The sequence below is a fragment of the Manis javanica genome, chromosome 7, assembly GCF_040802235.1.
Source record: "Manis javanica isolate MJ-LG chromosome 7, MJ_LKY, whole genome shotgun sequence".
In the NCBI taxonomy this organism is placed as follows: Eukaryota; Metazoa; Chordata; class Mammalia; order Pholidota; family Manidae; genus Manis; species Manis javanica.
In genome coordinates, this window is record NC_133162.1 from 66,448,280 (window position 1) to 66,457,335 (window position 9,056).

The 9,056-nt window shown below is 44.3% G+C and overlaps 1 protein-coding gene across 1 annotated transcript in view; it reads right to left on the reverse strand.

The window, feature by feature from the left end:
* The window catches only part of LIPA (lipase A, lysosomal acid type), a 37,353-nt gene extending 35,394 nt beyond the window's left edge, over positions 1–1,959 (reverse strand). Inside the window, exon 1 of the mRNA XM_017653358.3 lies at positions 1,805–1,959. The gene's annotated coding sequence lies outside the window, so the exon portion shown is untranslated. The remainder of the gene's footprint in view (positions 1–1,804) is intronic.
* Positions 1,960–9,056: the final 7,097 nt, after the last annotated feature.

The window sequence follows — 9,056 nt, forward strand, 5'->3', positions numbered from 1 at the left end:
ACCTAATCTATATTGAAAGACAGCAGATCAACGGCTGCCTGAGGAGACAAGGGCAAAAAGAAAGGATTACAGAGGGATACACACAGGAATCTTTTGGAGGTGATGGGTAGGTTGATTAAATTGAATTTACTGATGGTTTCACAGGTATACACATATGTCAAAACTTACAAATTGTACATTTACAATATGCCCTTTTTTCAGTAAGAAATTAGTGAGAAAGTTTAATATCTTAATCTGGGTTATGGTTACATAAGCATGTCAATATTCATGGGGCTGTACAGAAAGAATTGTGCATTTTATTGTTGTACCTCAATATAAAAAATTTTTTAAAGAAATAAAATGTGTATTGTTATTGTAAATCAGTAATACAATACAGCTATTTTTAAGACTTGTGCTTAAACTGAGTATTCCACAAATCTTCACCTTGTTCTCAGGTTACAAAAGTGAATGCCTTCTTTCTGTTGATGCAATTCCTGCCGCTCCTGCCCTTATTTCTCCCAGCAGTGGTGAACCCCGAGATGGAGGGGATGTTATCTTAAGTCTGCATGGGCAAAGCAATTCCACTTGTGTTTACTCGTAAATTTATATTTTTTAAAGCCATGAAGCATCTGGCAGCAGTTGCTTTCCACTCAAATCCAGACCGGCTGTCCATAGAGGAAGCTCCAGGAAGGTAATAGCTGAAGCCACTCAACTGGAAATGGCACCCAGTTATTTTTTCCTTCCCACACAACACTAAGCAAGTTTCTCAGCATACTAGTTAAGAGATTCTCATAAGGATGATAATGAGGTCAAATGGAGAAATGTGTCCCCACCTCACCCCCCCGTCCCATTCGGTGCAGCTTTCTAGGCTCTCTCTAACAATTTGATCTCAGTTCTTTCTGTATTATAACATTCCAGTTAAGCCAGTTAAGTGTTTGCCCTTATTTCACCCAAGCCCCAGGGCAAAACGATTGTCTGATTAAAATCGAACCTATCTAACTGCCTTGGGCATATGAGATGTACAACACAGATTTTAAAACATGGGATGTGGGCGGCCCATCATTTATTTCCGTGGCTGAAGAGAAGTCCCAAAGCAGCTGTGGCTTAGCCTTCTAACAGCAGCACTAATTGCAATGAGCCAGACACCGCAAGCACAGCTGCCGACCTTCTCTGTTAATTACTCCTCCACCAACTCTATGAAGTCCCGTTAAATCCTTTTTTCTTTTTCCAAGGAAACTTAGGTTCACCCAGTTAAGTACTGGAAGCAAGGTGCCAACTGGTTAAATTGCATTGCCAGGATCTTCACCAGGGCCAATGCCAAAGTCAGCTCTCGAACACTCCATGGGCTAACAAGTTAGAAAGTCAGGCAAGGTGCCCGGAGAAACTAACTGGAGTAGAGGACGGGGAGCAAGAGAGGAACTTGGAATCAGGAGCCCTGGCTGTCACCGCAGTCCGAGGGCTCTGGGCAGCTTCGTTGAGCGGCGACCGCGCCAGTCCAGCAAACCGGAGGGTGCCCCGGGAAAGGCGAACAACTTTGGAGAGCCCCAGACTCCTAGGCCGCAGGGCGATGCCTCGGGCCACCGCCCTCAGCAGAGGCGCCCGCAGATACTCCATGCAAGAGTGTGAGGGGCCGAGCGCAGAGGGTGCTGCCGGTCTGCAGAAGCTCCGGGCAGCACACAGAGAACCCGCAGCGGCGCGCGACCCTCCCCCGCAGCCGGTGGAGGCAGGCGGGCGGGCAGGCAGGCAGGCGGGCGGGCGGGCACGTAGGTAGGGAGGCAGGCGTGCCGCACGCACACCTGGCGGTGCGGCCGGGGTGAGCACTCACCTGGAGCTGTGCTCCCGGGCCGCTGGCCGGAGCCGCAGTGCCCGACCACGAAGGCAGAGGCACAGGATGGGGACATGGAGGAGGAGAAGCTGACTACGGGACGGGAGGGGAGGCGCCCGCACCACCCCGCGCACGCTATTCGCGCCACCAATCCAAGCCCTTGGCTGCCGGAAAGTGCAACAGAGACTCCGCCCTGCATTGCGCCACAACTTACGAGGGTGCCCCCCACCCACGCCCGGGTTTCCGCGGAGCATGCGCGATGAGCGAGCCCAAGCCGTGCCTAGCCTCGGGTCCCTTTCAACCCCTTGCAGCTCCCAAGTTCCACCGGCCCGCGCCAACTGCCTGGTGTCTTGGAGGCTGCCAACTGCTCTGCCCCGGGAGCTCCAGAAGGGCCGGCACCCTCTGCGCCTGGCACAGAGTGCGTGAGCTCTAGAAATGAAAAGAAATTATATGCTCCATGTAAAGCGCTTAGCAGTGCGCCTGATACAAAGCGATCTTGCTGTACATTTTACTTTTACTACTAAAATGCAAAACATTATTAAGACACTAGGGATTTAGCAGCCAACCAGACATGGTCCCTGTTCTGCTTACATTCTAATGGCAAGAGACACACCGTGAATAAGTAACTATGTAATACAAAGTGGTAGTGCTATGAAGAACAAGACAACGAGAAAAGGCTAATGAAAGAGAGTGCTGTGTTACATATAAAAGGTAATCAGAAAAGGACTCTGAAGAAGTGGTATCTCAACCCAAACAGGAAGGTGATTGAGAGCCATGTAGAAACTGGGAGAAAGAGCATTCTGGAATGAGAGAATAGCCTTTATCCCCTGAGGCAGGAATATTTTCTGGGACATTATAGAAAGAGCAAGGAGGTCAATGTCTCTGGAACCGAATATAGTTGGTGGAAAGTGGTACAACATGAAATTCTGGGGATAAGTGGGAGCCCTGGGGCCAGTTTTCTTCTGACCAAAATGAGAAGCCAGTTTTCAATAGAAAGGCACTATAATCAGGTTTACAGTTTATAAAGATCACTCTGACTGCTAGGGTCAACTATGAAAGCAGTTTGAAGGCTACTGAAATAATTCAAGCTAGAGTTAATGACAGCTTGGATCAGGGTGGTGAGAGCAGTAGTGCTGAAGAAAAATACTCAGTACTAGTCATGTTCATAAATTTGAGCCAATGGGGTTTGCTGTTGGTTGCTTACAGGTATGAGACAGTCAAGGATGGTGCTCATGAGTTTAATAAAATGGAGTTGCCATGAATTCCAATGGAGAAAGTGCCAAGTAAAATAGCATGGGAAGGAAATCCAGAGTTTGTTATAGATGTGATTTTGAGACCACTGTTAGAGAACTCTATCAGGCATTGAACACAGACAGTACAGGAGAGCAATCCCAGAGAAAAGGAAACAAATGAAGTGGGCCCTGCAATTGCCCTAAATAATACCTGAAGAGAATTTCCAGGCTGCAGTTCAGGGAGAGGAGAACCTAGGCAAAATCCAGTGGTTTTTCTAAGTGGAGATAAGACTTAAGGAAGGCTAAGGCAGTAGAGTTTGCAGGGCAGAGTACTGGAGTAAAGAGAGGGCAAAGAGAGAGAGAGAAAGCTCCAGAGACATGTAAAGCGTTCCCCTCAAGTCTTGGGCTGAGTGCTAATTGAAGCTTGCATAGAGGGAATGTGAAATAGTGCAGCTGCTTTGGAAAACGACCCACAGTTCTTCAAACACTAAACATACAGTTGCCATATGACCCAGCTATTCTACCCCTAAGTATTTACCCAAAAGAATTAAAAAGCATTTGTACACAAATTATCACAGCAGCTTTGTTTGTTTACTGATTTATTTTTTTTGTTTCAAATATAAAACACAGTGGCTCAACAGTTACACATATTAAATCCTCACTCCCTCTAGTGAGGTTACTATCTGTCAACATAGAAAGATGTTACAGAACCATTGACTATATTCTCATGCACAACAGCTTTATTTTTAACAGGCAAAAACAGAATGATACATATGTCCATCAACGAAAAACGTCCATAACGAAATTCGTCCATAAACGAAAAAACAAATTGTGGCATATTCATGGGATGGAACATTACTCAGCAATAAAAAATAATGAACTATTGATACAACATGTACGACTCTTAAAATAGTTATGTTGAGAGAAAAAACACACAAAAAAACAGTACATACTGTATGATTTCACTTATAAAAAAATTCTAGAAAATTTCAGTTAACCCACATTGACAGAAAGAAGATTAGTAGTTCCTTGGGGAGGGAATTTGTGTGTGGGGGGAGCAGCAGCTGGATTACAAAGGGATATAAGGAAACTTTTGGAGGGAATGGGTCTGTTAATTATCTTGATTGTGGTGTTGGTCTCATGGCTATATATACATATATCAAAACTTGTAAAATGCACACTTCAAATATGTGCAATTTAATCTTCTTCAGTTATACCTCAATAACCCTGTTTAAAAATAGTAATAGCTATCATTTATTGAGACCTCACTATTTGTCAGATCGTCTTAAATAGCTGACATTCGTTATCTTGTTGATGATAATAAACCACCCAACAGTTAATTTTCCTCTCCTGCAGATGAGGATATAGAAGCTAAAGTCATGAAGACAGCATTCAAACTCTAACAGCCTGACCCAGTTCTTATTTACTACCTGAGAATTGTAACCCATTTCCATTCATCACACTTCTCAGGAGTGCCAGGCACTCTTTCAGGTGTCAGGGATTCAGAACTGAACGTTGGCTTCTGCCTTCAGAGCATAATGCAGGAGACAGCGAGCTGAGGAACTGGGGCTTCAGACAGCAAAATCCATCTCTCTTGGCCTGTGGACAAGAGGCCGACCTCAGTCTTCTGCCAATAAAACTGAATGTTGTCTCCCCCTTCGTTGCCAGTAAGTGGCAGCAGCTCTCCAAAAAACCTTTTTCTATATTTGGGCCTCATACAGGGAGGCCCTGCCCCACACTGGTACTAAGGGCCTCAAAGCCTCTGTCTTGCCAATGGGTTTCAGCCCCAGGCAAGTTCGCTATGGATTCAGTGTGACCAAAGAAATTGACAGCAAAACGTTCTTTGGGGTGAAAGGGTTATACCCAACTTTATTTCCAGGTGGCAGGTCAGTCACTAGAATCCCATTCACTCAGAGCGAGTCTGTATGCAGCAAGTCAGTCTCTGTTTCTGGGCCCCTCTGTCCACACAGCTGTCCTCTGGGCTTCTCTGCACAGTCGTCCCACACAGCTATCCTCTGGGCCTCTGTCCTCAGCGCTGCCACCACTCCAGCCTCTGCTCTGCCCTCCTGCAGCCTTGCAGCCCTGACACCGTGTCATGCCCAGAGCACCGGGCAGAGCTCTTTTTATAGAGTTAACAGCCATGACAGGTGTGCAGTGAGCTAGTCAACCAGGGCCAGGTGAGAATCCTAGCCACAGGAACTCTCGTTTTATCCACACCTCACAGGCCTTTGGCCCTATTTTCCCACCCCACCCTTTCCTTCCCTTACCTCTACCCACATTACAATGCTCACGAATTCCAAGAACTCATCTCTACATGCCCGGTAAATTCTAGTGACTGCCCTGCTTCCCAAAAGTATTAAATTACAGTCCGGGGAGAGAAAATCCTGGGGTAAAACACCTCTAAAAACCAAAATCAGTCAAAGGGAGAAATAAAGTTTAAAATTCATTTATTGCTCACAAGCTGCAGTCCTGGGCCATCTCCCTTTCCTGCTCTGGCAGAAGAAAACCGGCCCTCCCCTCACCTCTCAGGTGCAGATAAGCCCTCCTCGCCCAGGTAATTACCCTTTGATATGGAGATGAACTACTCTCCACCCCTGAGGAATGATGCAAATACATTAAAGCCATACTTCTTTCCGCTTCTGAATGCCTATTGATATGCAGATGTACTAAAGCCAGGTGAGACATTCTGGAAATGTTACAATTTTACCCACATAAATATATGTTGTTTTGTTCTGCTTCTATAAGAAGTGCTGATAAAAGGTTTATTGGCATGCAGTTGAAACTACCAGGTGAAATTGGTTTGGGGCTGAGAGGAGGAGATAGGGGTCACAGGGAGAATCAATGGAGTTCAGGTGTCCAGGACAGTCCAGGCTTTGCCCTGAGAAGCTAAGCAAGGGCTTCTTCTTCCTCTTCTTATTCTGGGCTTTCCAGTTAGGTTCATGACTAAAAGCATTTGGTGGCCAGCAGTGGTACACCCCAGCACCAAAAGAATTTCTAGGGATTATTGTATAAGGACCCATTAATTCCCTGCCCACGGTTGCCTTTGATTACCATTAGTGACACCTATCAAGGTTCTGTAATCTGTTATCATTTAAAAAGTAATCAGTGGTTGTGGGTAAAATCGCAATACTTCCAGAATCTCTCTCCTGGCCTTAGTGCATCTCCATATCAATAGGTGTTTCCAAAGGGTGGAGAGAAATAGTCCATCTCCATATCAATAGTACAAGGGCTATCAGGGGCATATCTGGACTGGAGAGGTTGGGTGGGGTCCCTTCTTCTGCAGCCGGCTCATGAGAGATATGGTGAGCTGAAGTGGATGACTGCTTGAAAGCAATAAATGAGTTTCCCCCACTTTATTTCTCCCTTTGACTGATTTCAGTTCACAGGTATTTTGCCTGGGCTGGGAAAATATATTCCTCCTGGAGTTACAGTGCTTAAAAAACAAAACAAAAAAAGTAAAGAAAAAGAAAAAACTCAGGGACAATATTAACGTAGAAAGAGAGTGAGCATTAACACTTTTTGTCTGTACCATTCATTTCAATGTAGAGGAGGAATCTTCCAGAGAAGGGAAGGACCTTCAAGAGAAAAGGGAACTGACTGAGACCTGTTAAAGGCCACAGTGCACCTATTGCCAATTGTGCTGGGCTTCCCGCAGCGTCTCGGTGACACCATCAACCCTGAAAGTATGGAAGCCAGTCTCATTTTGTTCCAACCAATTATAGACAGCCAGGGCAGTTTCACAGTTATACTCAATGAAATTTTTCTTTTCAAGTACTGCAGAGTTAGTTCACATATCTCTAGAAAGTAGAGATCTTAACAGAGTGAAGGAAGCAACTACAGATGGAACTAGCCAGTTCATCATTAGCTTTAAAAGATAGTCTGTTCCTAAACAGCAGCAGACTCACAGAACCCAAGAATGGAGTAACAGTTGCCAAAGGGAAAGGAACTGGGGAGGGTGGGTAGGAAGGGAGGGATAAAGCGAATAAGGGGTATTATAATTAGCACACATAACGTGGGTTGGGGGCACGGGGAAGGCAGTAAGGCACAGAGAAGACAAGTAGTGATTCTATATCATCTTATTATGCTGATAGACAGTGACTGTAATGGGGTATGTGGTGGGGACTTTATAATGGGGGGAATCTAGGAAACACAATGTTGCTCATGTGATTGTATATTAATGATACCAAAATAAAAAAATAAAAATAAAAAAGATAGTCTGCTCCTTAATGTTTATATCTGTAGGCTTGTTCCTCATCTGTATAGGCAACTTTTTAGAATCTTACCTTACCTTCCACCCTTTACCTTCCTGATTCAGAACTTAAGCTGTCAGAAAGGGTGAAAATTAAAGCCCTTAGGTCTTTAAGGCTTCTTAGAGAGCAGGGAGAAAGCTGGCTCCTGACTACAAGAATACATCTCTTAGAGTTGTGGGAGAACCCTGGGTTACATTCAAGTCTAGCCACCATGCAGTGCAGAGGAGAGAAGGCTTCTACTCCCATCCTTCACCTTTTCCCATCTATCCTAATTCTTCTAGTTCGAACCTGTGTATCTGACACTAGCTTATATCAAACAGGCTGAGCTTGTTGGGATACATCAGGAAAAAGCATTCTTTCTTTCCCCTTACTGTGCTCTAGTTTGCTGCTTTCGAAATCACCTCCTATCCCTTAAAAAATCCTTTGGGAGGATTCCTTGCCCTAACAGTTCAATTCCCATCTCAATTCACGATTCAAAGTTTCTCCCTTCCTCCCTCGCAGACCTTGAAATGGAGTCTGGTCTCTGGAAGGGGGTGTGATCTGTTCCTCTCCCTTCCTCTTGCTTTTCCTTACCCACCTACCCCCAATCCCTGCTGCTGGCTTCTCAGGTGAGATAATAGGAAAAGGAGTTTTCTTTTTGTTTTTGTTTTCGCTTTTATGCAACTAGGACTGAAGAGTTACATGGTATCCTCTACCGGCAAGCATAAAATTACTAGCTCTTCAGAAATCTTCTGCATCTGTGAATGTTTTGTTGCCCTTGTCCAGCTTGGATTAATACTTAGTCCATAGGCACACACCTGTTCATCTACATTTGCCCTCTTACAGCACTAAATTATGTTTTCTACCTTTATCTTGCATCTACCTACCACTTCAGCATTTTATTAAAAATAATAATAATAATAATAATAATAATAATAAGGGAGAAATGTAGGATTCACATATAAATCAAGTATAAAAATCAAATGAATAATCATATCTGACCTGATTGTTTATAGTTCATGATGCGTGATCAAAAACGAAAGTTTCTGTGATATGACTGCCCTTGCACTGTTCAGCATGGAGGAACTTATTCACTATGTAAGAACTGGTTCACCATGTAAGAACTTATTCACTATGTAAGAACTGGTTCACCATGTAAGAACTTGTTCGTTATGCTTCAGAAGATTGGAGACTGTTGAGAATTAGGCTTGGGGTTGATTAATGATTGTGCTTTGAGTCCCCTATACAGAATTTTATTGTTGTTAACAACCATTTGATCAATAAATATGAGAGATACCCTCTCAAAAAAAACCAAAAAAAAAAAAAAATTTCTAGTTCTTCTTTAGCACCCACCATTGGATGGAGCTTTCCAAAACAAAAATTCAGAACACACCTCTGGCAGCTGCAACCATCGTGCAGGCAATGAGGTCTTAATTAAATAGGACCCAGTCTCTGGTAGTCCTTTCCTCAGGGGCCTCTGTCAGCACTGGACTATTTTCACAAGCAGCGCTCTTTGTCCTCCATTCTCCATTTGGCATTCACTGAAGTCTCTCCTGGTCTCTATCTGACCACAGGCTAAGGCTCCTCTATGACTCCAGGATGCGCAGCCAGTTGTGGAATCTCAGTATCTTTTCTTATATCTAAATCACAGCTTTTCCAAGTCCATACTGATTTTTTCATATCTCCATTTTGCTGGTGTTATCAGACTGTCTCAACATTTACAACATTGCTACGTAAAGTGGTCCATGGACCAGCACACTGACATTCCATGAGAGTGTGTAAGAAATGCAG